Here is a 25,412-nt window from a genome sequence, read left to right as displayed (position 1 = left end):
CTTCAGAGATTCTCTAGATGTCATAGATGTGAACTGATATCAGTTGTCAGAGATGTTCTCTCAGATTTCCTTTATGATGGAAAACTATTAAAAAGAACCTGGATTACTCTTTTGGAAATAACCTAAAAAATAAAGGCTGCTTTTGGCCTCTAGCTCAAGTAACCAATTTCAGTGGTACATAATGGCAGTTCACTGGTGCTATTTCAAAAGATCCATGTGACAGAGTGTACCTGGCCCTACAGTCCTTATACACTCTACCCCAGAAAGGAGCAGGTGAGTCCTCCATGCCTGCTTAGAGAGGTCTTGTGAAAGCAGCCAATCAGATTCCAGTAGGCTCAGATAAAAGGAGCTGTAGGGCAGTTCCTGGCTGGGACCAGAGGGGTGAGACTCTCTGGCCACAAGTGCTTCATGGATTGTTTACTGGACATGGGAGTGAGAGGACCTGAGAATTTTAACTCTAAAGTAATGAGTAAGAGGAATGGGACCAGGTGGTAAGAGCCAAGGGGCTAAGGGAATGCAGCAGCAACTAACTGAAGGAAGCAATAGGTGACTGCTCTTTATAGGGTCCCTGAGTTGGGACCTGGAGTAGCGGTTGGTCTTGGTCACCCTCCTCCCCTCAGCAAAATGACCTAAGTCCTGAGAAAGGGACAAGGTTCTTTTAGAAGTCCAAGTGAAGGGTGGGATTTAAAGGCCCAGAGATGGGGCTGAAGCCCCTAGGGAGGGCTGACAGTTTGAACTCTTAGCTACCTTGGAAGGGGTCTGTTTTTGACTGTGACTTGGCTGAGCCCCTAAAGAGCCACCTAGTCAGGTCCGCAATCTACAGGCTGCACCAGGAGCAAGGAAAAGTTTTACAGTACCACACGCAGCTGCTAGGAGGCACTTGGGAAAGAAGTTTCCCAGTAGTGGTCACAGTCCACTATTGTATATCTATAGCAATCTTTCTTCATGCACAATTAGGTAAAATAATTGGGTCCCAACAGTGCCACATTACCACTGTTTTGTCATGCATCTGACAAGTAACACAACATTTTACAGGTTTCAGAGTAGCAGCTGTGTTAGTCTATATCAGCAAAAAGAAAAGGAATACCTGTGGCACCTTAGAGACTAACAAATTTATTTGTGCATAAGCTTTTGTGGGCTACAGCCTACTTCATCGGATGCATAGAATGGAACACACAGTAAGAAGATATTTATACATACAGAGAACATGAAAAGGTGGAAGTACCCATACCCACTGTAAGAGGCTAATTAATTAAGAGAAGCTATTATCAGCCGAGGAGAAAAACTTTTGAAGTGATAATCAAGATGGCCCATTTCGGACAGTTGACATGAAGGTGTGAGGATTCTTTAACATGGGGAAATTGATTAAATTAGTGTAATGACCGAGCCATTTCCAGTCTCTGTTCAAAGCTAAGATAATGGTATCTAGTTCGCATATTAATTCAAGTTCAGCAGCTTCTCCTTGGAGTGTTTTTGAAGCTTTTCTGTTGCAAAATTGCCACCTTAACATCTGTCACTGAGTGATTCAAGAGGTTGAAGTGTTCTCCGAATGGTTTTTGAATGTTATGATTCCTGATGTCAGATTTGTGTCCATTTATTCTTTTGCGTAGAGACTGTCCGGTTTAGTCAATGTACGTGACAAAGGGGCATTGCTGGCACACAACGGCATATATCACATTGGTAGATGTGCAGGTGAATGAGCCCCTGATGGCGTGACTGATGTGATTAGGTCCTATGATGGTGTCACTTGAATAGGTATGTGGACAGGGTTGGCATCAGGCTTTGTTGCAAGGATAGGTTCCTGGGTTAGTGGTTTTGCTGTATGGTGTGTGGTTGCTGGTGAGTATTTGCTTCAGGTTGGGGGGCTGTCTGTAAGTGAGGACTGGTCTGTCTCCCAAGATCTGTGAGAGTGAGGGATCATCTTTCAGGATAGGTTGTAAATCTTTGATGATGTGCTGGAGAGGTTTTAGTTTGTGGCCGAAGGTGACAGGTAGCGGTGTTCTGTTATTTTCTTTGTTGGGCCTGTCCTGTAGTAGGTGACTTCTGGGTACTCTTCTGGCTCTGTCAATCTGTTTTTTCACTTCAGCAGGTTGGTATTGTAGTTTTAAGAATGCTTGATAGAGATCTTGTAGGTGTTTGTCTCTGTCTGAGGGATTTGAACAAATGTGGTTGTATCTTAGAACTTGGCTGTAGACAATGGATTGTGTGGTGTGTCCTGGATGGAAGCTGGAGGCATGTAGGTAAGTATAGCGGTCAGTAGGTTTCCAGTATAGGGTGGTATTTGTGACCATCGCTTATTACAACATTTTACATCACTCTTATTTTGTGAAACCATTCCTGGACATTAATAGAGATCTGAATCTGGTTGGCTGAAACATGTCCCCAATGACTCATGAGGCAGACAAACAAACAAGGTTTGTAGGTCAACTGGAATGCTCACAAAATGAGTGCTATGTCTCATTTCAATACAGTATCATACTGAGACAACATCATTGATGCAGAAGTTAAATTGCACTTATTAAACAATTTTCTAGCAAACTAATCTCACACATTCTGTATGGATTTATTTAACAACCTGATTTGAATGGAAACAGTTCTGTTATAGCAATCATTTATATCCTTTTTCAGGTAAGTGTCAGTTCTTTACAATAGTAAAGGAGGTACATTTCTAGCTATATTTTCACATCCTTTATTAGACTCAATATTGTATGTAAGAGGCAGCAAGTAAGCCAAAACTCAAACTGTGTATTTTGGCTTGCCTGTGTCCCTTGACCAATAATGTTATCAGTGAAAATTTTGTATGGTGAAGATAAATCCCAAAGGGGTAGATATACTAATTTTTCGCTTCCCAGATATAGGCAAGGGCTTCATTCCTAACAATAAAGAATATTTGTTTTGGTCAAGTAGTACCCTTGATGCAAAAACACCTTTTTCTTTTGACTTTCCTTTATTGAACAGAAGGAACCTTACACCAAGTCAATAATAAAAAGTATCTGTAGATAGGGTTATAGGCAAATCGGGAGCAAAAATGGCAGATACTCTGTTTTTAGCAATTAGGTCTTTTGTTACTGTCTACACTGGGAAGGGATCAATCTAAGATACGCAACATCAGCTACAAGAATAGCATAGCTGACGTTGACGTATCTTAGATCAATTTAGATTGGCTTACTTCACATCCTTGGGGTGCTAGATCGAAGGCTGCTGCTCCCCCGTTGACTCCACTTCCATCTCTCACCCTGGTGGAGCTGCAGAGTCGACGGGGAGTGAGTTCGGGGATCGATTGCATCTCATCTAGACACAATACATCGATCCCCGATAGATCAATCACTACCCGCCAATCCGCCAATACCCTGAGCAGCATTTGTCCATGAAAAACACATTTACCAGGGTACTCAACAGCTACTGAATAGTCGGAAATAAACTTGATATACAACAGGATAAATTCCAGAAAATGGTCACATCTGCTAGTTTGCATGTTTGAGTGTCTACTGCAATTTTGGTCTGGATCAGCACTTATGCCTCTCTGAGATCACAAAAACACTGCCAAAAGTGGTCGGTCTGAAGTGGCTGGCATTTGGGTGACTTCATTTTCAAACCTAACTTACCTACATTCTAACCATTCTAGCACTCCGCTCAACTTTTCTTCATAATGTACTGATGTATTTCCATAAACTAGAGTACAAAAAAATGTAGTGAATCCCAGACTGGATTTCAACATTTGTGACACCGGCTTTTTCAAATCACTAGTACAGATGTAAATCCATTAAGAACAGGCCAAAACCAATCTAGTCCCTCATGGAGTATACTACTTACAACATCTCTGTTCTCTTCATGTAATGCTATTTGGTAATATGCACTCTGCAAATCCTAGGTTGTGAACATTTTATTTCCTTAAAGCTCCAAGAACACTTCCTTGCTGTGAAATAATAGATCTGTGTCAATCATAACTGCCTTAGTAAAGTTCACATTCTGTACATCCACACACCTGATTTTCTTGGTTAAAAGCAACTGAAGACACCTCGTAGAGGTGCAGCACAGAACTTGCAGTCCTAAGGTGCTCAGATAGCAAGTGTGAAAAATTGGGATAGGGTGGGGAGTAATAGGTGCCTATACAAGACAAAGCCCTGAATATCAGGACTGTCCCTATAAAATTGGAACATCTGGTCACTTTATGCAGTCCATGGAAGTGGGGGATAGTATGGTGATTTAAAGCCACCTTTGCTCCTTTCCAATCCTGGGCTGCTCGAGGACCTGGAGCTTCTGGGGCTTGTCTAAATTCCAGCAGCCTTCTCAGGCTGCCTTGTGAGCTATAGTACTGCCTGAAATCTCTGTAGCTCTGCACAGTGCGACTCTGCCTCCAATACACCACTGCTCACCCTCAGCCCTGTCCTCTGGCATGTTGTATGCTCCAGAACTTGCGATCCTCTGACTCCTCAGAAGGCAGCCTTACAGCTGTCTTTTGCCATGGCTACAGCAAGTGTATCCGCCCACAGCTGCAGCAGTGGCTTTTATGGCCCTTTTATGTTTCATCTCTTTTACTTGGTGTAAAAGGCCAAGAGTGTGGGCGGGAGGCCCTCACTCAAGCATTCTAAGAAATATACTCATTCTGTCAGGATATTCCGTTATAGTTCTTAGAACACAGCAACCCACACAGACAGACAAAAGTCTGAATTTCTTTTGTATGAAATAAAAAGTACATTCATTCCTTCTGAGTTTTCTTATCTTTCAACACTTGGCAAAAAACACTTATTGATCATAGTTCTCTAGTGACTTGCACTTTCTTTTTTTTAGTTATTTAAACCTGTTCATGTAAAGTGGTTGCAAAATGCTACCACTGGTTTGAGTGGAAGCATTTTATCCCCATCTTGCACTCTCTTTGCAAATGAAGACACCAGATGCAAGATAGTTGAGAATCAGGGCTAATGTATTTGTTAAAATGGAATTAGCAAGATGTGTATGTAACTCAACCATATCTCATGATATATTCTCATAAACATTCTCTTCTCAATAAGCACCTTTTCCCACTACATTCATAGGGCCAGTGGTAAGGTGTGTGGCTGTATGTGGAATACTGTCCATCAGCCATGTGATCAATCTGATTAATCAGAATGTGCAGAATCTAAACTTAAATAAAAAATGTTTCCAGCCCTTCTGATTGCACATAAATAAAATAAAAAGTCTTCCAAATATGAACCAAAGTTAAGCTGATGTGTGTACTGATTTAATAGGTAGAAGTGAATTGACTGTGTAGCAATTATATGATTCAGTGGATTGAAGGGACTGGATAGGGGGTATGTTAATTTAATCAATAAGGATGAAGGACCAAGGGGTCACAGCATCATCCTCCAGGGTTGGAGACAGATGAGGATAGGCAGGCTGGGGCCACCAGAGAGAAGTGAAGCAGGATGAATTCCACACAGCTAGAAGTTTCAAATCAATACCAGATCCTCAACATTGAAACTATGGAAGATATCTCTGAAGATCCAGCAGGTCTAAAGGAACAGAGAGATGTACAGGACACATGTTGATGACAGTGTGGACCAACCTCTAGAAAAATCAAGCTTGCCTGACAATCATTCTTCAACCCGCCAAGGTAGACAGACAATCTGTGCTGGAGAGCCAATACTGGAAGAATGGAAAGAACATTCTAGAAGGGAGAGGTGGACAGCAGGACTGTGTGCTGCCTTCCTGGGGCCAAAACATGAGATGTCACTCTGATTGCATAGGCTTCTGAAGCTGTCAAGTAAGGATCCATTAGTGCGAATTTGAACCATCACCATAACACTGTGTTGGAGGACATCTCGCAGATAATAGAAGATTTCTGGGAACTCAGAAGTGTGCTGAAGAAAACTCCATGTGATCTTCTCTGAGATCCTTCCTGTCCCACAAGTGAAGGAAGACAGAAGGCAGAAAATTCTGGAAGTGAACCACTGGCTAGATAAGTGGTGTAGGTAGGGTTTGGTTTTTGTGGAACATTTGTTCCCCTTTAATTGAGGTGGAGGCCATTCAAACCATACAGTCTTCTCTCCCCACACAAAGTGGACTAATCTCTTTGAGGTCAGGCTGGCTAGAGTAATCAGGAAGGCATTAAACTAATGCCAAGAGAGGAGGGTAAGAAGATGGAAGATAGGAACACTGTTGGCAAAAAACTGGGACATTGAGAACAAAATTAATCAAGGAACCAAAGGACATGAAGAGAAGAAATTATTGGATTGTTTATACGGCAATGCTAGGAGCCTGGGAATCAAACAAGCAATTGCAATTGCTCACATATTAGCATACACTGAATCTAGTTAATATCACTGAAAACTGGTGGGATGACTTGCATGATTGGAATGTTAAAATCAATGGTTATAACTTATTTAGGAAGGACTGAGTAGGCAAAGGGGGAGGGAGAGTGTCACTTTGAAAAATACCTGTTTCCAAGTCACTGATAACTCAGAAGAAAATGATTTTGAAGCTTATGGATCAATGTCCATGGGGGGTGGGGAGTGTATAAACCTGGCCCTGGAACTGAAGGGGTTAAGGAGCAACTCTAGGCCCAGATGACCTCACCTAGTTCCATCTGCAGAGCATGCAGTAGCTGGAGGGGGAGCTTAAAAGGGAGCCAGACAGTTCAGAAAGGACCTGACAGGACAGGGAGAGAGACTTACCGTGAAAGGTCCTGAAGAAAGGTGCTGCAGAAGTCTTTTCTCTAAGAGAAAGAGCCTTCCTGCTAAGCCCAGAGGGCTGAAGGGTTAGTTATTCTCTTTTTCTTTTACTTCTTTGAGGCAAACTGTAAGACTTTGGCAAGACAGTGGCCTGTAGGAAGTGGCCCGTGGAGACAGCCTTAAAGCACTCTTGAGTGCTGGATATTGGTGTATCTTACAGGGCCCTGGGATGGAGCCCAGTGGAATGGAAGGGCCTAGCCTCTCCTACCAACCTCCGGTCCCCTGCCCCTTGTTAAGAAGGATATGAAAACCTTCACTTCCAGACTATCTGCCTTGGGAAAGGAAGGAGAGGGTAAAAATCTTTAGAACCCTGAGGCTGGAACTGGACACCCACATGGGTCAATAGATGGACTCAAGGTCCCTCCCGCCAATCAGGAGGACAGGAGACCCATGTCTTCCTTGGGACTCTGTCACCCCGGGAAGAGTGGAGACTGGTGACCTGATCAGAGGGTTGAGTCAACACCCACCAAAAGGCAGACCACTCCAGGGCATAACTGTGACCCAGGGGAAATACTGGACGAAGGGTGAGCAGAGGCATAGCCCCCCAAACACTAGCTGATAACATCGGAAAACATTGTCCATCACAATCTTAACAGATAAAGCATAAGATGTGGTACTTACTAGTGTCTGCTACTGTCATGGTATAATTCCCCAATCTGAACCTTAGAGTACCAGCATGAATTCCCCTAAGCTTAATTACCAGGTTAGATCTGATAGCTACCACCAATCAGGACTTGGAGTGCCTGATACACTCTGGTCCCCCTAAAACCTTCCCTGGGGACCCCCAAGACCCAGACCCCCTGGATCTTAACACAAGGAAAGTAAACTCTTTCCCTCACCAGTGCCTCTCCTAGGCTTTCCCTCCCTGGGTTACCCTGGAAGATCACTGTGATTCAAACCCCTTGAATCTTAAAAAAGAGAGGAATGTCCCTTCCCCCCTCCCCTTTTTCCCCTCACCCAGAGGCAATACAGATTCAAGCTTCGTGAATCTAAAACAAAGAGGAAATTTTACCTTCCCCCCCCTTTGCCTTCCTCGCTTTCCTTTCCCCCACCAATTCCCTGGTGAGTACAGACTCAATTCCTTTGAGCCTTACAAGGGGAAAAAATCAATCAGGTCTTTAAAACAGAAAACTTGTAATAAAAGAAAGAAAGAGTAAAGATAATCATTGTAAATTCAAGATGGAATATTACAGGGTCTTTCCGCTTATGAACTCTAGAGAAAAGCCTCCCCCAGCAGAAATACAATTTAAAATACTTCCAGCCAAATACACCTTAAATTTCTACCAGCCAGATACACATTTGGAAATAAAGAAAAACAATCAAAAAGACTAAACTGCCTTTCTACCTTTGTACTTACTAAATTTGAACAGAAGATTAGAGAGCCTGTAGGTACGTGTGGTTACTCTCAGAACCCAGAGAGAACAACAGACAAAGAAAAAGAATACACAAACAAAGATTTCCCTCCACCGAGATTTGAAAGTATCTTGTCTCCTGATTGGTCCTCTGGTCAGGTGTTCCTGGTTTCACTGTTTGTTAACCCCTTAGAGGTAAAGGAAACATTAACCCTTAACTCTCTCTCAGCTCCACCTCTTTTTCTCTTATTTTTATTTCCTTTTACTTTACTGTGAAAGGCTAGTGAAAAAAGTTAGAAAGGCACTGTTGCTAAGATCCCTAAGAAGGCAACAAATAAGCAGCAGTTCAGGCAGTAAACACCAGAGGGCACCCCAACACAAGAAAGCAGGAACCATGACTACCAAGGACCTGAAACAGGAACTGGCAAGAGCGGATTCAGAGGAACACCTCAGAGATGCCGCCCACAAGAGAGACATGGAAAGAAAACAAAAAGAAATAGAAATAAGAGAAAAAGAGGTGGAGCTGAGAGAAAGAGAAGAAAAAATCAAAGAGGAAGCCTACAAAAGAGAACAAGCAGCCAAAGAGGAAGCCTACAAAAGAGAACAAGAAGCAAAAGATGCAGACCACCGAAGACAGATGGAACTCCAGAGGGAGGCCTACCAGCAGGCCCTGGCATTAGAACAGGCTAAGCAACAGAACACAGCCAATCCTAACAACACTTCACCAATTGTTGTTCCACATCCTCCCAAATTTCCCACCTACAAGGCAGGTGATGACACTGAAGCCTTAGAAAATTTTGAAAGGACCTGCCATGGATACAGCATCTCTGAAAACTAGTACATGATAGAGCTGAGGCCACTGCTCAGTGAACCCTTAGCAGAGGTGGCGGCTGAAATGCCTAAGGAGAACATGAATGATTATAAACTTTTTCAAACCAAGGCCAGATTCCGAATGGGGATAACACCTGAGCATGCCCGTCGGCGGTTCAGAACCCTAATATTGAAACCAGATGTGTCATTCCCCCGACACGCCTACCACATTGCAAAGAATTATGAAGCCTGGATATCAGGAACAAAAGTTAACAATATGGACGAGCTGCACCTGCTAATACAAATGGAGCAGTTCTTAGAGGGTGTTCCTGAGGAAATAGAAAGGTACATCCTAGATGGGAAACCCAAAACGGTAACCGAGGTGGGGGAGATTGGAGCCAGATGGATGGAAGTAACAGAAAAGAAAAAAGCTACTGTCAAGGGGAGCGAATACCCCAGGGCGCACACCGACAATAAACCCTATAACCGAGGGCAGCCCAAGACCCCATCTACAACCCAAGGAAAGCCGCAGACTACCTATTATCCCACCTCACCAGTCTCCAGTAACCCACCTCGGCCCAGTGACCAGTCAGCTGGACGATGCTTTAAGTGAAATGAACTGGGACATATAAAGGCCAACTGCCCCAAGAACCCCAACCGAGTGCAGTTCATTACACCACCATCACACCAACGATCCCCAGGCCCAGATGTCTCTCAAATACCCTTGGAGAGAAGGGAAATTTTGAGAGTGGGCGGAAAGAAGGTTATCGCGTAGAGAGACATGGGGGCACAAGTGTCAGCTATCCACCAATCCTTGGTGGACCCCAAATTCATCAACCCAAAGGCCCAAGTGACAATTTACCGCTTCATGTCACAAGTTGTAGACTTGCCTACAGCTGAACTGCCTGTCCAGTACAAAGGCTGGTCAGGAATGTGGACTTTTGAAGTCTATGACAATTATTCCATCCCCATGCTACTGGGGGAAGATTTGGCCAACCATGTAAAGCGGGCCAAGAGGGTGGGAATGGTTACACGCAGCCAAACCAGGCAAGCTTCCAGACCCATCCCTGTTCCTGAGCTGTCCACAGGGGCCCTGTCTGTGTTACTAGAGACCCAGACAGAGGTAGTGGACCCGGATCCCCTACCAATGACTGAAACAGCCACAGTGCCTCTAGTCCCAGACCAGGAACTGGAAAAGCAACCAGCACCAGAACCGTTGCCAGCACTGACGCCAGCACTTGCAAATCCATCTTCAACCCCAATGCCAGAGGGCGCCAGCGAGCCTGAACTGGCAGAAGCAGCAGGCAACCATACCCAAGAGGCTCAACCAAAGCCTGAAATACCACCTAGTGCACCAGCGGAGAGCGGCTCACCAGCAACGGAAACAACCCCATCATCTACATCACTTCCAGAGGGACCAAGCCCAAGTCCACAGTCTAAGGAAGAACTGGTGTCTCCAGCTTCAAGGGAACAGTTCCAGACTGAGCAGGAAGCAGATGACAGCCTTCAGAAAGCTTGGGCGGCGGCACAGAGAACCCCACCGCCTCTCAGCTCTTCTAACTGATCCTGGTTTGTTGTAGAACAGGGACTTTTATACAAGGAGACTCTTTCTGGTGGACACCAGGAAGACTGGCACCCGCAAAAACAGTTGGTGGTTCCAACTAAGTACCGGGGGAAGCTCTTAAGCTTAGTCCATGATCATCCCAGTGGCCATGCTGGGGTGAACAGAACCAAAGACAGGTTGGGGAAGTCCTTCCACTGGGAGGGGATGGGCAAGGACGTTGCCAAGTATGTCCGGTCTTGTGAGGTGTGCCAAAGAGTGGGAAAGCCCCAAGACCAGGTCAAGGCCCCTCTCCAGCCACTCCCCATAATTGAGGTCCCATTTCAGTGAGTAGCTGTGGATATTCTGGGTCCTTTCCCAAAAAAGACACCCAGAGGAAAGCAGTACATACTGACTTTCGTGGACTTTGCTACCCGATGGCCGGAAGCAGTAGCTCTAGGCAACACCAGGGCTAAAGCTGTGTACCAGGCCCTAACAGACATTTTTGCCAGGGAAGGTTGGCCCTCCGACATCCTTATGGATTCAGGGACTAATTTCCTGGCAGGAACCATGAAAGAACTGTGGGAAACTCATGGGGTGAATCACTTGGTTGCCACCCCTTACCACCATCAAACCAATGGCCTGGTGGAAAGGTTTAATGGAACTTTGGGGGCCAATGTACGTAAATTCGTGAATGAACACTCCAATGACTGGGACCTAGTGTTGCTGCAGTTGCTTTTTGCCTACAGGTCTGTACCACATCCCAGTTTAGGGTTTTCACCGTTTGAACTTGCGTATGGCCACGAGGTTAAGGGGCCATTACAGTTGGTGAAGCAGCATTGGGAGGGGTTTACGCCTTCTCCAGGAACTAACATTCTAGACTTTGTAAGCAACCTACAAAACACCCTCTGACACTTGCTAAAGAAAACCTAAAGGATGCTCAAAAAGAACAAAAGGCCTGGTATGACAGACATACCAGAGAGCGTTCCTTCAAGGTAGGAGACCAGGTTATGGTCTTGAAGGCGCAACAGGCCCATAAGATGGAAGCATCATGGGAAGAGCCATTCACGGTCCAAGAGCGCCTGGGAGCTGTTAACTACCTCATAGCATTTCCCAATTCCTCCCTAAAGCCCAGAGTTTACCATGTTAATTCTCTCAAGCCCTTTTATTCCAGAGACTTACAGGTTTGCCAGTTTACAGCCCAGGGAGGAGATGACACTGAGTGGCCTGAAAGTGTCTACTACGAAGGAAAAAGTGACGGTGGTGTGGAAGAGGTGAACCTCTCCACCACCCTGGAACATCTACAGCAGCAACAAATCAGGGAGCTGTGCACTAGCTTCGCCCCATTGTTCTCAGTCACCCCAGGACAGACTGAACGGGCATACCACTCCATTGACACAGGTAATGCTCACCCAATTAGAACCCCACCCTACCGAGTGTCTCCTCATGCCCAAGCTGCTATAGAACAGGAGATCCAAAACATGCTAGAGATGGGTATAATCGGCTCATCTACCAGTGCATGGGCATCTCCAGTGGTTCTGGTACCCAAACCAGATTGGGAAATACGCTTTTGCGTGGACTACCGTAAGCTAAATGCGGTAACTTGTCCAGACAACTATCCAATGCCACGAACCGATGAGCTATTGGAGAAGTTGGGACGTGCCCAATTCATGTCTACAATAGACTTAACCAAGGGGTACTGGCAAGTACCACTAGATGAACCTGCCAAAGAGAGGTCAGCATTCATCACCCATGCAGGGGTGTATGAATTTAATGTGCTTCCTTTCGGGCTGGAAATGCACCCGCCACCTTCCAAAGGCTGGTAGATGGTCTACTAGCAGGATTGGGAGAATATGCAGTTGCCTACCTCAATGATGTGGCCATTTTTTCTGACTCCTGGCCCGAACACTTAGAACACCTGGAAAAAGTCTTTGAGCGCATCAGGCAGGCTGGACTAACTGTTAAGGTCAAAAAGTGTCAAATAGGCCAAAACAGAGTAACTTACCTGGGACATCAGGTGGGTCGAGGAACCATAAACCCCCTACAGGCCAAGGTGGATGCTATCCAAAAGTGGCCTTTCCCAAAGTCAAAGAAACAGGTCCAATCCTTCTTAGGCTTGGCCGGGTATTACAGGCGATTTGTACCACACTACAGCCAAATCGCTGCCCCACTGACCGACCTAACCAAAAAGACCCAGCCGAATGCAGTTAAGTGGACTGATGAGTGTCAGAAGGCCTTTACCCAGCTTAAGGCGACACTCAGGTCTGACCCTGTGCTAAGGGACTTTGACAAACCATTCCTAGTAACCACAGATGCATCTGAGTGTGGTATAGGAGCAGTTCTCATGCAGGAAGGACCGGATCACAACTTCCATCCTGTCTTGTTTCTCAGCAAGAAACTGTCTGAGAGGGAAAGTCACTGGTCAGTCAGTGAAAAGGAATGCTACGCTATTGTGTACGCCCTGGAAAAGCTACGCCCATACGTTTGGGGATGGCGGTTCCAGCTACAAACTGACCATGCTGCGCTAAAGTGGCTTCATACTGCCAAGGGGAACAACAAAAAACTTCTTCGATGGAGTTTAGCTCTCCAAGATTTTGATTTTGAAATTCAACACATTTCAGGAGCTTCTAACAAAGTAGCTGATGCACTCTCTCGTGAAAGTTTCCCAGAATCCACTGGTTAATATTTGTCCTTGAAATGTAGAAAGCCTTGTAGTTTACATACTTAGTAGTATATGTAAAGGTGCATGTGTTGTATTAATCTGTTTATTCCAAAGTTCAAGGAAGAAATCACCGCCAGAGAGGTTCCCCACTGTCTGCGATTTGGGGGGCGTGTCATAAACAGATAGTTAAGGGTTAATGTCTCTTTTACCTGTAAAGGGTTAACAAACAGGGAACCAAAAATACCTGACCAGAGGACCAATCAGGAAACAAGATACTTTAAAATCTCGGTGGAGGGAAGCCTTTGTTTGTGTTTTTTGGGTTTTGCTTTGTTCTCGCTGGGTCCTGAAAGGGACTAGACATGCAATCAGGTTTCTTGCCAATCTCCCTGCTACAGTCTCTTATATATTCAGAATAGTGAGTATTAAGTAGGAAAGGTGGTTATAGTCTTTTGATTGTTTTCTGTATTTGCAAATGTGTAGTTTGCTGGAATTATTTAAAATTGTATTTTGCTGGGGGGGCGCTTATCTCTAGTGTATATAAGCTGAAAGACCCTGTAACTTTTACCATCTAAATTACAGAGATAACTTTTACTTTTTTTTCCTTTCTTTTTATTAAAAGTTTTGCTTTTTAAGACCTGTTTGATTTTTTTCTCCTTGTTGAGGCTTAAGGGAATTGAGTCTGTACTTACCAGGGAATTGGTGACAGAACGGAGGGGGGAAGGGTGGAATCCCTTTGTTTTAGATTCACAGAGCTTGAATCTGTCTATCTCTCCAGGATAGCCCGGGGGGGTGGGGGAACCTGATTTCTCTGTGTTGTGATTCAAGGAGTTTGAATCACGGTGATCTCCTAGTGTACCCAGGGCCGGAAAGATCTGGGAGGAAGAAAGGAGAAGGGGGGGTAATGGTTTATTCCCCTTTCTTGTAAGTCTCAAGGAATTTGGGTCTTGGGGTCCCTAGGGAAGGTTTTTGAGGGGACCAGAATGCCCCAAAACACTATATATTTTTGGGTGGTGGCAGCTTATCAGATCTAAGCTGGTAATTAAGCTTAGACGAATTCATGCTGGTACCTCAACTTTTGGACTCTAAGGTTCAGATTGGGGAAATATACCATGACAAGGCTGGAACTGGACACCCACATGGGTCAATAGATGGACTCAAGGTCCCTCCCACCAATCAAGAGGACAGGGGACCCATGCCTTCCTTGGGACTCTGTCACCCTGGGAAGAGTGGAGACTGGTGACCTGATCAGAGGGTTGAGTCAACACCCACCAAAAGGCAGACCACTCCAGGGCGTGACTGTGACCCAGGGGAAATATTGGACGAAGGGTGAGCAGAGGCGTAGCCCCCTAAACACCAGCTGATAACATCGGAAAACATTGTCCATCACAATCCTAACAGATAAAGCATAAGATGTGATACTTACTAGTGTCTGCTACAGACCCACAAGTCATACTAGAGAACAGGATGACTGCCTCCTTATGCACCTATCTGTAACGGGTAGGGGGGGAAAGTTGCATGGTCACGGGGGGACTGCAGTCTGGGGGTCTTATGCTGCCAGTACGAAAACATCCTTGAAATTTCTAAATATTATAGATGACAACTTCCTAACCCAAAAAGTGTGGCGGTCAACACAGGGAAATTTTTTATTAGACCTTCCTCTAAAGATAAAGAGGAACTGATCACAGAACTAAAAATTAATGGTAGCTTAAGTAGAAGTGATCATGATTTCATTGCATTTAAAATGTGTGCAAGCATAATAAAGTCTAGACCAGTTATATATTTTACACACACACACACACACACACACACACACACACACACACACACACACACACACACACACACACGGTGCTTGAACAGGGCCAATTTTGCAAAGCTGAAAACTATTGAGTCAAATCAGGTGGGAGAAAGAATTTAATCCAAAAAGCATGATTGACAATTGGGAATCATTTAAGAATACCTTACTAAATGCCCAAAAAGTCACAAACCCATAATCAAGGAAGAAGGCCATGCTGGTTAAAAAAAATTGACCTAGCTTAGAGAAGAAGTAAATGCAGCTGTAGTATAATAATAAATAAATATATAAGCAAATGGAAGAAAGGCGATGTTGATAGTAACGAATGTCAGGAATTGTAGAAAATTGACAAGGGAAGTGAAGAGATACAAGGAGAAATCTTTGGCCAGCAGAGTTAAGGACAATAAGGAGTTTTAAAAATATACAGTAACTCCTCAGTTAAAGTTGTCCCAATTAACGTTGTTACATTGCCGATCAATTACGGAACATGCTCATTTAAAGATGCACAATGCTCCCTTATAACATCATTTGGCAGCCGCCTGCTTTGTCCACTGCTTGCAGGAAGAGCAGTTCATTGCAGCTAGCTGGTGTGGGCTTGGAATCAGGGTGGACTGGCAATCCCCTATCAGCATTTTGCTCCCCTAAGTTCCCTGTGCGGCAGCCGCCCAGCAGGCTATCAATTGCTGGCAGTTCAGCTGTCTCTCCCCCAACTGCCATGTGCTGCTCCTGCTCTCTGCTTTGGAGCTGCTCCCCAGAGCCTCCTGCTTGCTGTGCGGGGAGTGGAGGGGGCTAATGTCAGGGTATCCCCCTCCCCCCTGATCCTGCACTCCGCGTACCCCATCTTCCATAGAGTGTGGGGACACATGACAGGGCTCAGGATGGAGGGAGCTTCCTGGCAGCAGCTGCCATCTCTGCTTGCTGATCTACTTAAAAAGGCAGTGTATCTAGAGTGGAGTCAGCATACTTAAAGGAGCAATGTGCATCTTTCTCTCACACACACGGTGTGTGTCTCTGTCTCTGTCTGCCATGTTGTCTTCCCTCCCTCCATTCATGCTGCCTTGTAGAGTGTGAGGCTACATTAACAACAACGAGTTAACCCTTTAGGGCTCAGCCAATTGCTAGTTCATCATTCAGCAGTAAGGTATTCCCTGGGAAATATCCCACCCTCTGATTTCACCACCTCAACCAAGCCTTACAATCATCATCACTGTGTACCAGTATTAAATTGTTTGTTTAAAACGTATACTGTGTGTGTACATGTGTGTGCGTGTATATATATATATAATATAGTCTTTTGTCCGGTGAAAAAAATTTCCCTGGAACCTAACCTCCCCCATTTACATTAATTCTTATGGGGAAATTGGATTCGCTTAACATCGTTTTGCTTAAAGTCGCATTTTTCAGGAACATAACTATAACGTTAAGCGAGGAGTTACTGTATTAGGAACGAAAAATATCCTGACAATAGTATTGGTCCATTACTAGATGGAAATGGTAGAATTATATTATTAATTGTATAAATAATAATTATATTATTATTAATAATGCAGATAAGGCAGAAGTGTTCAATAAATATTTCTGTTCTGTATTTGGTGGAAAGGTGATATAGTCTCATCATATGGTGAAGAAAACACTCTTTCCATTCCACTAGTATCATGGAGCACTGGAGAAGCTCCGGAAGATTGGAAGAAAGCTAATGTTGTGACAGTTTCTAAGAAAAAGTTAATGGAATGACTTGGATAACTATAGGCCTGTTACATTGACTTCACTTCCAGGCAAGATAGTGTAATGGCTGATATGGGACTTTATTAATAAAGATTTAAAGGAGGGTAATGTAATTAATTTAAACCAACAGGGTTTATGGAAGATATATATGGCTAAACTATTCTTGGTAGAGGTGGTTTTTTTTATTTTGGAGATTATAAGTTTGGTTGATAAAGGTAATAATGTTGTTGTAATAATATTTAGGCTCAGGGCTGGCTCCAGGTTTTTTGCTGCCCCAAGCAAACAAACAAACAAACAAACAAACAAAGCCAGAGTGCCGTCCCTTGAAAAGTGCCACCCCAAGCACATGCTTGGGACGCTGGTGCCTAAACCCAGCCCTGCTTGGACTTATGTAAGGCATTTGAATTGGTATCACATTAATACAGAGAATTCTTTCCTTACTACAGAAAATTCTTTCCTGGGTGCTGGCTGGTGAGTCTTGCCCACATGCTCAGGGTTTAACTGATCGCCATATTTGGGGTCGGAAAGGAATTTTCTTCCAAGGCAGATTGGCAGTCGCCCTGGAGGTTATTTGTCTTCCTCTGCAGCATGGGGCATGGGTCACTTGCTGGAGGATTCTCTGCCCCTTGAGGTCTTTAAACCATGATTTGAGACATGGGTTAGGGAGTTGTTACAGGAGTGGGTGGGTGAGATTCTGTGGCCTGCGTTGTGCAGGAGGTCAGACTAGAGGATCATAATGGTCCCTTCTGACCTTAAAGTCTATGAGCCTATGAGTAATATTTTGATTAAAAAACAAGAATATTAAATGGATTAAATTGATAGGTCTCACGATGTAATTGTAAATGGACAATCATCATCAAGCAGGTATGTTTCCTATGGGGCCCCATGTTTCTTGGCCATATGCTATTGAACCATTTATCAGTGACCTGGAAGAAAACAAAAAATTATCACTGATCGGGTTGCAGATGACACAAACATTAGGGGAAGGTAAATAATGAAGAGGCCAGATCACTGCTTCAGAGAGACCTGGATCACTTGGTAAACTGGGCAAAAACAAATAATATGCATTTTAATATGTTTAATACATCTAGGAACAAAAAATGTAGGTCATACTTACGGAATGGTGACTCTATCCTGGGAAGCAAGTCTAAGCAGGAAAATAGTTTGAGAGAGTCGGCAGTTTTTCAAAGAGATATTACTAAGAGCACAAGAGAAAACAATCCCACTGTGTAGGAAAGATAGGAAGTATGGCAAGAGACCATCCTGTCTTAACCAGGAGATCTTCAATTATCTGAAAATCAAAAAAGAATCCTACAGAAAAGTGGAAACCAGGTCAAATTACAAAGGATGAATATAAAAAATCCCACAAATATGTAGGGACAAAATTAGAAAGGCGAAGCCATAAAAAGAAATTACACTAGCTACAGACATAAAGGATAACAAGAAAACATTCTACAAATACATTAGAAGCAAGAGGAAGACTCAAGGACAGGGTCAGCCCCTAACTCAATGAGGGAGGAAAGACAATAACAGAAAATGTTGAAACAGCAGAAGTGCTAAGTGCCTTTCTTGTTTCAGTTTTCACTGGTTAATAGTGATTGGACATCTTAACTCAGTGAACACCAGTAAAAATGAGGGACAATCTGAGGCTAAAATAAGGAAAGAAGTTGTTAAAAATTACTTCAGCAAGTTAGATGTCTTCAAATACACAGGGCTTGATGAAATATATCCTAGAATACTCAAGGAGCTGACTGAGGAGATATCTGAGCTATTAGCAATAATTTAAAAAACTCACAGAATATGGGAGAGATTCCAGAGGACTGGAAGAGGGCAAATATAGTTCCAATCTATAAAAATGGGGAGAAGGACAACCTGGAAAATCACAGACCAGCCAGCTTAACTTCAGAACCTGGGAAGATAATGGAGCAAATAATCAAGCAATCAATTTGCAAACATGGGTAGTGATCGATCTATCGGGGATCGACTTATGGTGTCTAGTATAGTGTAGTCCAGCCTTGAGTGCAGAGGACTAGACTAGATGGCCTATTGAAGTCCCTTCCAGTCCTACACTTCTATGATTCTATGATTATGAGTGGATGAGGAGAGGGCCCATGGCAGATGAAATCCTGAAGTCTGGAACTGGTTTTCTTTAAATGGATTTTTTTAAACAAACATACAACAATTCACCTAAGTAGTGTGTAGATCAACATGAGGATTTCTGCTAGCTGATATCATAGTGATATCAATCACTTTAAAGTTGCTGTTATGTCACACCTTGTTGCTTCAGGAGAAAGAGGTGAAAAAATGTAGCTGATGTTATCTGTGATGGTCTGCTTGCTGGTGAACATCCCAATATATCAGAAATAGTCTGAATCATTCAGAATCTAATTAGGATTGAAGTCCCATAACTTTTGACTGATATACATGTATATGATTGATTGGAAAGCTGTTAAGGACGTGTTCAGAAGCCTGCAATGCAGGAAGTCAGTGTGGGACTTCATCCAAAAGCATATGGGAGCACAACAACAGGAGTGGAGGAAGCACATAGGAATACGCCAGGGCAGAGTGTTAGGGGGACAGACTTTAGAGTGGAGTTAAGGATGTGATGAATAAGTGATGGCAAATGAGATTAAGTTATGTTCAGAGAAAGGAACTTCAGAAATCTACAACTTTTAAACAAAGTATGGATGTGTCCAGGATGCAAAATTTGGATTTGGATTCTTGTTTTGAAATCTCTCAATTTGGATTGTGGGTTTTGGTCTGGGACCATTTAGAGTTCAAAGTATTAAAAGATCCATTCTACCAACACAGGTGCTCATTTTCACAATATAAATCTAAACCTGTTGCAGGTGCAGTAAAGTGGAGGACAAACATGAATAGCTACTTGCATTTGGTGGCAGTGCAGTTGAGCTGCCCATATGCTCTCCACTCAAAGTACGGCCTGGAGTTATAATGAGTTTCTGACTTCAAATGAATTAGACCCTAATTTGGGCCAGATTTTTAAAGGTATTTAGATGCTAAAATGCAGATGGACTAGGTGCCTAACTCCCATTGAAGTGTGTGTGTGTGTGTGTGTGTGTGTGTGTGTGTGTGTGTGTGTGTGTGTGTGTGTGTGTGTGTGTGTGTGTGTTTTTGACAAGAAATTCCATCCTGGAGCTAAAATACTTTCCTTAAAAGTTTCATAAAGACTCATACATTCCTGTCAATGTTGAGTCAGCATTTTAAAAAAATTGTGTCAAAATTCCTGACCAGCTGTAGTCCTGACTCCCCATCATGGGATTTACCTACAGAATAATGCTCCTCAAATATATTAGTAATTTGTGTGCCCTCACCTTGATTATCCAAAACATTTTCTCTATTCTAACTACTGAAAGAATTGATAGCAAGTTCATCAGGTAAGAAAAGTGGTCCACATGTGCTATTTTCAGAATTGTGATTCTGTGATAGCCCCCTTTTTACTTCTGGTAGTATGGATTTTACGGTACTCTTGTTTTCATTCTACTCCTCAGTGTGCATTGCTGTGGAAGCCAAACACGTGTGGCCACTCAGAGGGTGTGCTTGGCAAGCGTCAAGACATGGAGGCCAAGTTCTGGCATGTATTTTTTTCCAGCATCAATATCTGGGACTGTAGCTGTCTTCCTGGCTGGATTCCTCTGTTCTTTTGGCTGGCTCCACACTCGGCTGCTGAAACTACTTTAGGAAGTGCCAGTGGTGCTGGCATGAAAATAAGTCTAGTTTAACTGTCCTAACCCTCAGGATGCCATAATTATTCAATTTCCCCTTCACTGAGAAGAATTTTCTCCTTTTTATATGTCGAAGAACAAGCTTCTAGAAAACCTTTTTCTGAGATCCATTTTCAGGGCCCTTTTGTGGTGAAGGAGGAGGAAGTGCCATATTTGCATGGCCTGATCAAACACACAGAGCAAACCAATATAAGTTCTTCCCACACTGTTGTGTGGGCCACAGATTCATTAAGTCTCTTCTCTCACTGACAGGTAAACGGAACAGTCACTACATTATACAAAAAGGAACATCCAGACAAGCTTTCTGTCCATTTCCTCAAGAATGGATTTCTTAAATGTTGTTAAATAACAAAAAGCAAGGCAACATATATGACTTTGAGTCACAAAGCTGAGAGACAGTTAGAGGAAAGATGTCCAGATTTTTGCTATGTAGTGCAATAGGGAAGAAGTGCTCAAGAATCCCATCTTGCATCTGTGATACATGGGGCAGTCCAAGTACTCTCCTGAATCTCTCACTGACTACTCCCTTCTTGAGTTTCTGGGGTAAGCATCCCCTCCCCAAAAACAAGGGTGGGGTAAGCAAGTAGGAAATAGGCTGGGATGATATGTTCTAGGCTGCCTCAGTTCAGGGCCATGATTGCAAGCCACAATAGTCCATAATGTCTTTGTTTATTCCAGTTTCCAGCTATAAAGTAACTTTCTTATAAGTTTCCATAATAACATCCATAGCTTAGCCAAGGCAGTGGCCACAAACTTGAATACCTCTGGCTCAGTTCTGAAAAGTCTCACACTTTCACTTTCAGTGTCTTCAGTCCTCCCTGGAGCACAGCCTGTGGCAGTGTTGCTCCATTTCCCATGTGAGACAGACTGAAACGTATGCAACAACTCCTCAATCTTTTTGTCCCTGCCTGCAGGTATATGGGATCTTGGGGAGCAATTACCACACAGGTGGGGTGCCAATTAATTTCTTTATTAAAGGGAAAAGGAAGTGGTGGGAATTTAACAATGAAATGTGATGGGATGGGGTGTATAAGGTGTTTACAATAGACAATGATGGGGGGGTTCTTCTTATTGAACAGTGTAGGGAGTTTTAACAGTGGGGTACAGTAAGGGGTTCAGCACAATGGGATACAGTACAGTCAATAAGCAACTTAACCTTATATAGGAACAACTCTAGATACAGTGTGGAATGCAAAACGTACCCAAAAGAAAATGCAAAATAAAATGGTAGCTTCTATATAAAAATGGTATACAAAGTATATTAAAAAAATGGAAGCAACTAATGGGGTGTTATAACCACAAGTAAAATGTGAGTCACAGTGCAATAATACAATATGGGTGATAAGTGAAATTATGCAATGTAGAAAATTACTGACTTAATTTGTGAGGCTGTGATAGCAAGAGTGTACCTAAAAGCTGGGTCAAGAAACAGGAAGGGGGAGGGGAGTGAGTGATTAGTGGTATCTGACGAGAGGAGAGTGCAGCTGCAAGCAGCGAGAGACTCTGAAGCCCAGAGCAGCAGTCTTCAGGAGCCTGCGGGCTGGAGGTACGGGAGACAAGAGCAGCTGGAGCGCACTTAAAGGGGAGTCTGGGAGCAGCAAGAAGGGAGGGCGCTGAACGTGTAAGCGATGAGAAGGCACGTGGAGAATGGGGGAGACGGCTGAGGGAAGAAACAGGCTGCAGCAGCGGAGAGCACTTCAGAGAAAAAACAGGCTGCAGCAGCGGAGAGCACTTCAGGGAAGTTGCGGAGCAGCGGGGTGAAGACAAACAGAGCAGTGTGATGGTGATATTCAGTAGGGGAGGGGCAGCGGAGGAGCGGGGGCACGAACACAGGGGATACAGGGAGAAGCAGCAGAGAGGTGTAAAGAAGGGCTAGAGGGACACCCAAAAAAAAAAAAAGAAAAGAAGCGGCAAAGGGTTTGGGAAGTTACGGGGGGCGGGGGAAGCAGCAAGGGGTTACAACAGGCAGACACGAAGAAGTACACAGAGGGGGAGATTGGAGCAGGGGAAAAACAGACACGGGAAAGTTCAGGGAGAGATTGGGACAGCGGGAAGACGAATTCAAGCAGTAAAAACCTTATCTATCCTCTAACTTAATCAAACTTATATAAATTACAAGCAGCTTATACAAAGTAATAAAACAGGTACAGAATACAACCAGGCAATGGCTTTTTTAAATCTATCTTAATCAACGACTAGGCAAAACAACAAATATTACAATTCTAAGCAAACTGTAACAAGCAACTATACAGAGCAACAAAACAGCAAACTATACCAAGGCGGGTGAAACGTACAAGCTCTACAATCTTAGCAAACTATGACTTATTAAACTAAAAAGCAAAACCTACGGTGCACCTTATGCTATGGGGAAGTTACAGAGGGCAGAGTGGTATGTGCCCAGGATACAGCCCCCAAGGAAGCCAAGGGATGGTGGCTGCAGCATTGGATACAGCTGAAAGCAGGGAGCAGAGCTTAGCAGCGGCACAAGCTTATTTTTAGCAGCAAAGCGCTGCAGAGTTTGAGAGGTTTTAAGACACAGACCAAGGTTTAGCTTGAGGCTGTGTGCTAGGGAAACAGAGCCAGCAGCTAAAGTAATAAAATAAAAGTAGGGAAAGTTTCACAGAGGGATTCTTACCAGTCCCCAAGGCAGCAGCAAAGGCAGAAGCAGCAGCAACATCAGAAGAAGCAAGGAGGGCTCGGTAAGGTCTCCATAATCAGGAGATCTTTCAGGCAGCAATTCGTTCTTCACGGGGGGGGGGGGGTTAAAAACTGGGGGTACGCTAAAAAATAAAACGAAAGCGGAGAAAGGACCCCCCAAAACCCCAGCTGATCAGACCAGGCAGGAATGCAGGAACCTTTCTGATGTTTGTTTCAAAAATGTCTGTTTTTAAAGGCAAACTTAGGCAGTTTCCTGCCAGTAATCCTGATAGGCTCCCTCTGTCACAGGGGAGGAGGCACAGGGAAAAAACTGCAGGTGAGCACAGAGACATGCCTGGGCAGAGTCCTGTGCAATAGGTGACTCAAAAGCACATGAGGCCTGTGACTCATGCCCAGGATCTTAAAAACACAATAGGTCTTGCAGCTCTGACATTGCCTGCCCTACACCAAGCCTAGGTTCAACAAGGTGATAACAGGACTAACCCTTTGAACAGGGCAGTGGTCCCACTTAGCACGCAGCACAAGTGGCCATCCCTTTGAGAAGGGCAATGGCTCTTGGTAAACAACTTAAGGGGCCCTGGTAAACAACTTAACAGCCAGGGAAGGGTGGCCACAGGAGGAGAACAAAAACAAAATGGAGTATGGGGACAGCTGTAAGAAACAAAATGGAATACGGGAATAGCTGTAACAGACACTTTTGTAGAAGAAAATTGGGAAAATATTTTCATCAGTGTAATTGGCTAATTAGTCCCAACTCTCAAAAATGAACAAAGGAGGAGTAAATAAATGATAGATAAAGAAAATGGAAATAGAAATCTGTAAGCAGAACGGGGCATGGAATGCACTGTATCTGTTGAGAACAGAAAGAGGGACGTATAAATAAATATCTTCTGGAGGAAAGGAGTAAAAATACTCCAGGAGATGAGGAGGGGGGACCACAAACCCACATTCCTTATTTTCTCCTGAGATGAAGGATTGGCTCCCAGAAAAAAGAGAGGGTCTGTAGGAAAATGTTATACACATAAGCCTCTCTCTCTTTTTTTTTAAGTGGGGAAGGAATACTAAAATATTTATTAATATTTCCTCTACTTCCAAAGAAAGTAAAAGAAATATAAAATTGAATGGGAAAAAGAGAAGCTTTGAAGAAGATAATGGGTATTTTGTTGAGATAGGAATGGGAATGGGGATGGGGAAAGGTGGTAAATGAAAAGGTTGCAAGAAACTTAAAAATAAAGAATTTTGCAGAGAGGGTAGAAAAATGGGGTTTGATAAGGAAAAGTGTCCCTTTATTTTACAGAGCATTCAGGGTCTTGCTCATTTGTGGCTGCAGGCATACAAAGTGGATGTCTAGTTCTGCGTAAACATCACAAGACTTGGAAATAACTGTCCAAAAGTTGCTTATCCAAACCAGTTTGGTTTGGAGGGGATAACTTTTCTTGCAGTACATTTCTATTTCTTGTTGTGGCCAAAATCAGGAAGCACAGAGACAGAATAATTGAAAGGAAAAGGTCACCAATTTTTTTAAACCCTAAAATGTTTGTTTTCAGACTGCATTTTGTGTGATTGCTCAAATCAGATCTTTATCCAAGTCAGTCTGTTCATCCAGAGATATAAATACTTCAAATATACTAGCAGTTAATGGGGAATCTCATTTAGTTCAAATGGTAGAGTTGCTAATTTTTTATCTGTAAGTCTGCACTTCATGCTGCAGAAAGGATAAGGTCCTCAGTGCTTAACTGTTCTTTATACACCTTCTCAGTAATCACAGTAAATATTGAAGTAGATTACTTAAAACTGACTTCAGTAAAATGCCATCCCACTTCCAAGCCATTAATGATGGCACAAACCCCTCTCTCAAATATCCTATATTCTCCAAGTTTATATGTTTTGGGCTCAGGTTTCTTTGATAGAAAAAACAGGCTGAATTACTGGATTTTTTCCTTAGTGATACACCTGAAGATGCAAGGTAAGTCTGAAGATTAAATACCAAGAACCTTAAAGTTTTAAGGTTTCTTCTTCTACTTTAAAGACAGACCTAACAACAAAGTTCCCCTTTAGTTTACTGACTTATAATAAACTTCACTGTACTTATGTAGTCATAAATTACAAAGCTGATATAAGGCCCAAAGTCTACGGTTAAGCATGTAGAATCACATTTAGATCCCTGATAGAGGTGGGAAAGAATTCGTGAAATATTTTTCACTATATTTATTTCCTGATTTTGAAACTCATTTAAAGTATTGATTTTAAATTGGTTAAGGAGGTCAGAAAATTACCCACACTAAGCCTGAAAAGCATACCCATAGGGGTTGTGGAACATTTTCTACACAAAATGCACCTTCAAAAAAGAGATGCACACTTGTGACATTTGGAAAAGCTATTAGGAGAGGAGGAGTGATGGTGGTGGCACTCTCCCA

The sequence above is a fragment of the Gopherus evgoodei genome, chromosome 6 (genome assembly GCF_007399415.2).
Source record: "Gopherus evgoodei ecotype Sinaloan lineage chromosome 6, rGopEvg1_v1.p, whole genome shotgun sequence".
NCBI classification, from domain to species: domain Eukaryota; kingdom Metazoa; phylum Chordata; order Testudines; family Testudinidae; genus Gopherus; species Gopherus evgoodei.
This window is presented reverse-complemented; position numbering follows the sequence as displayed.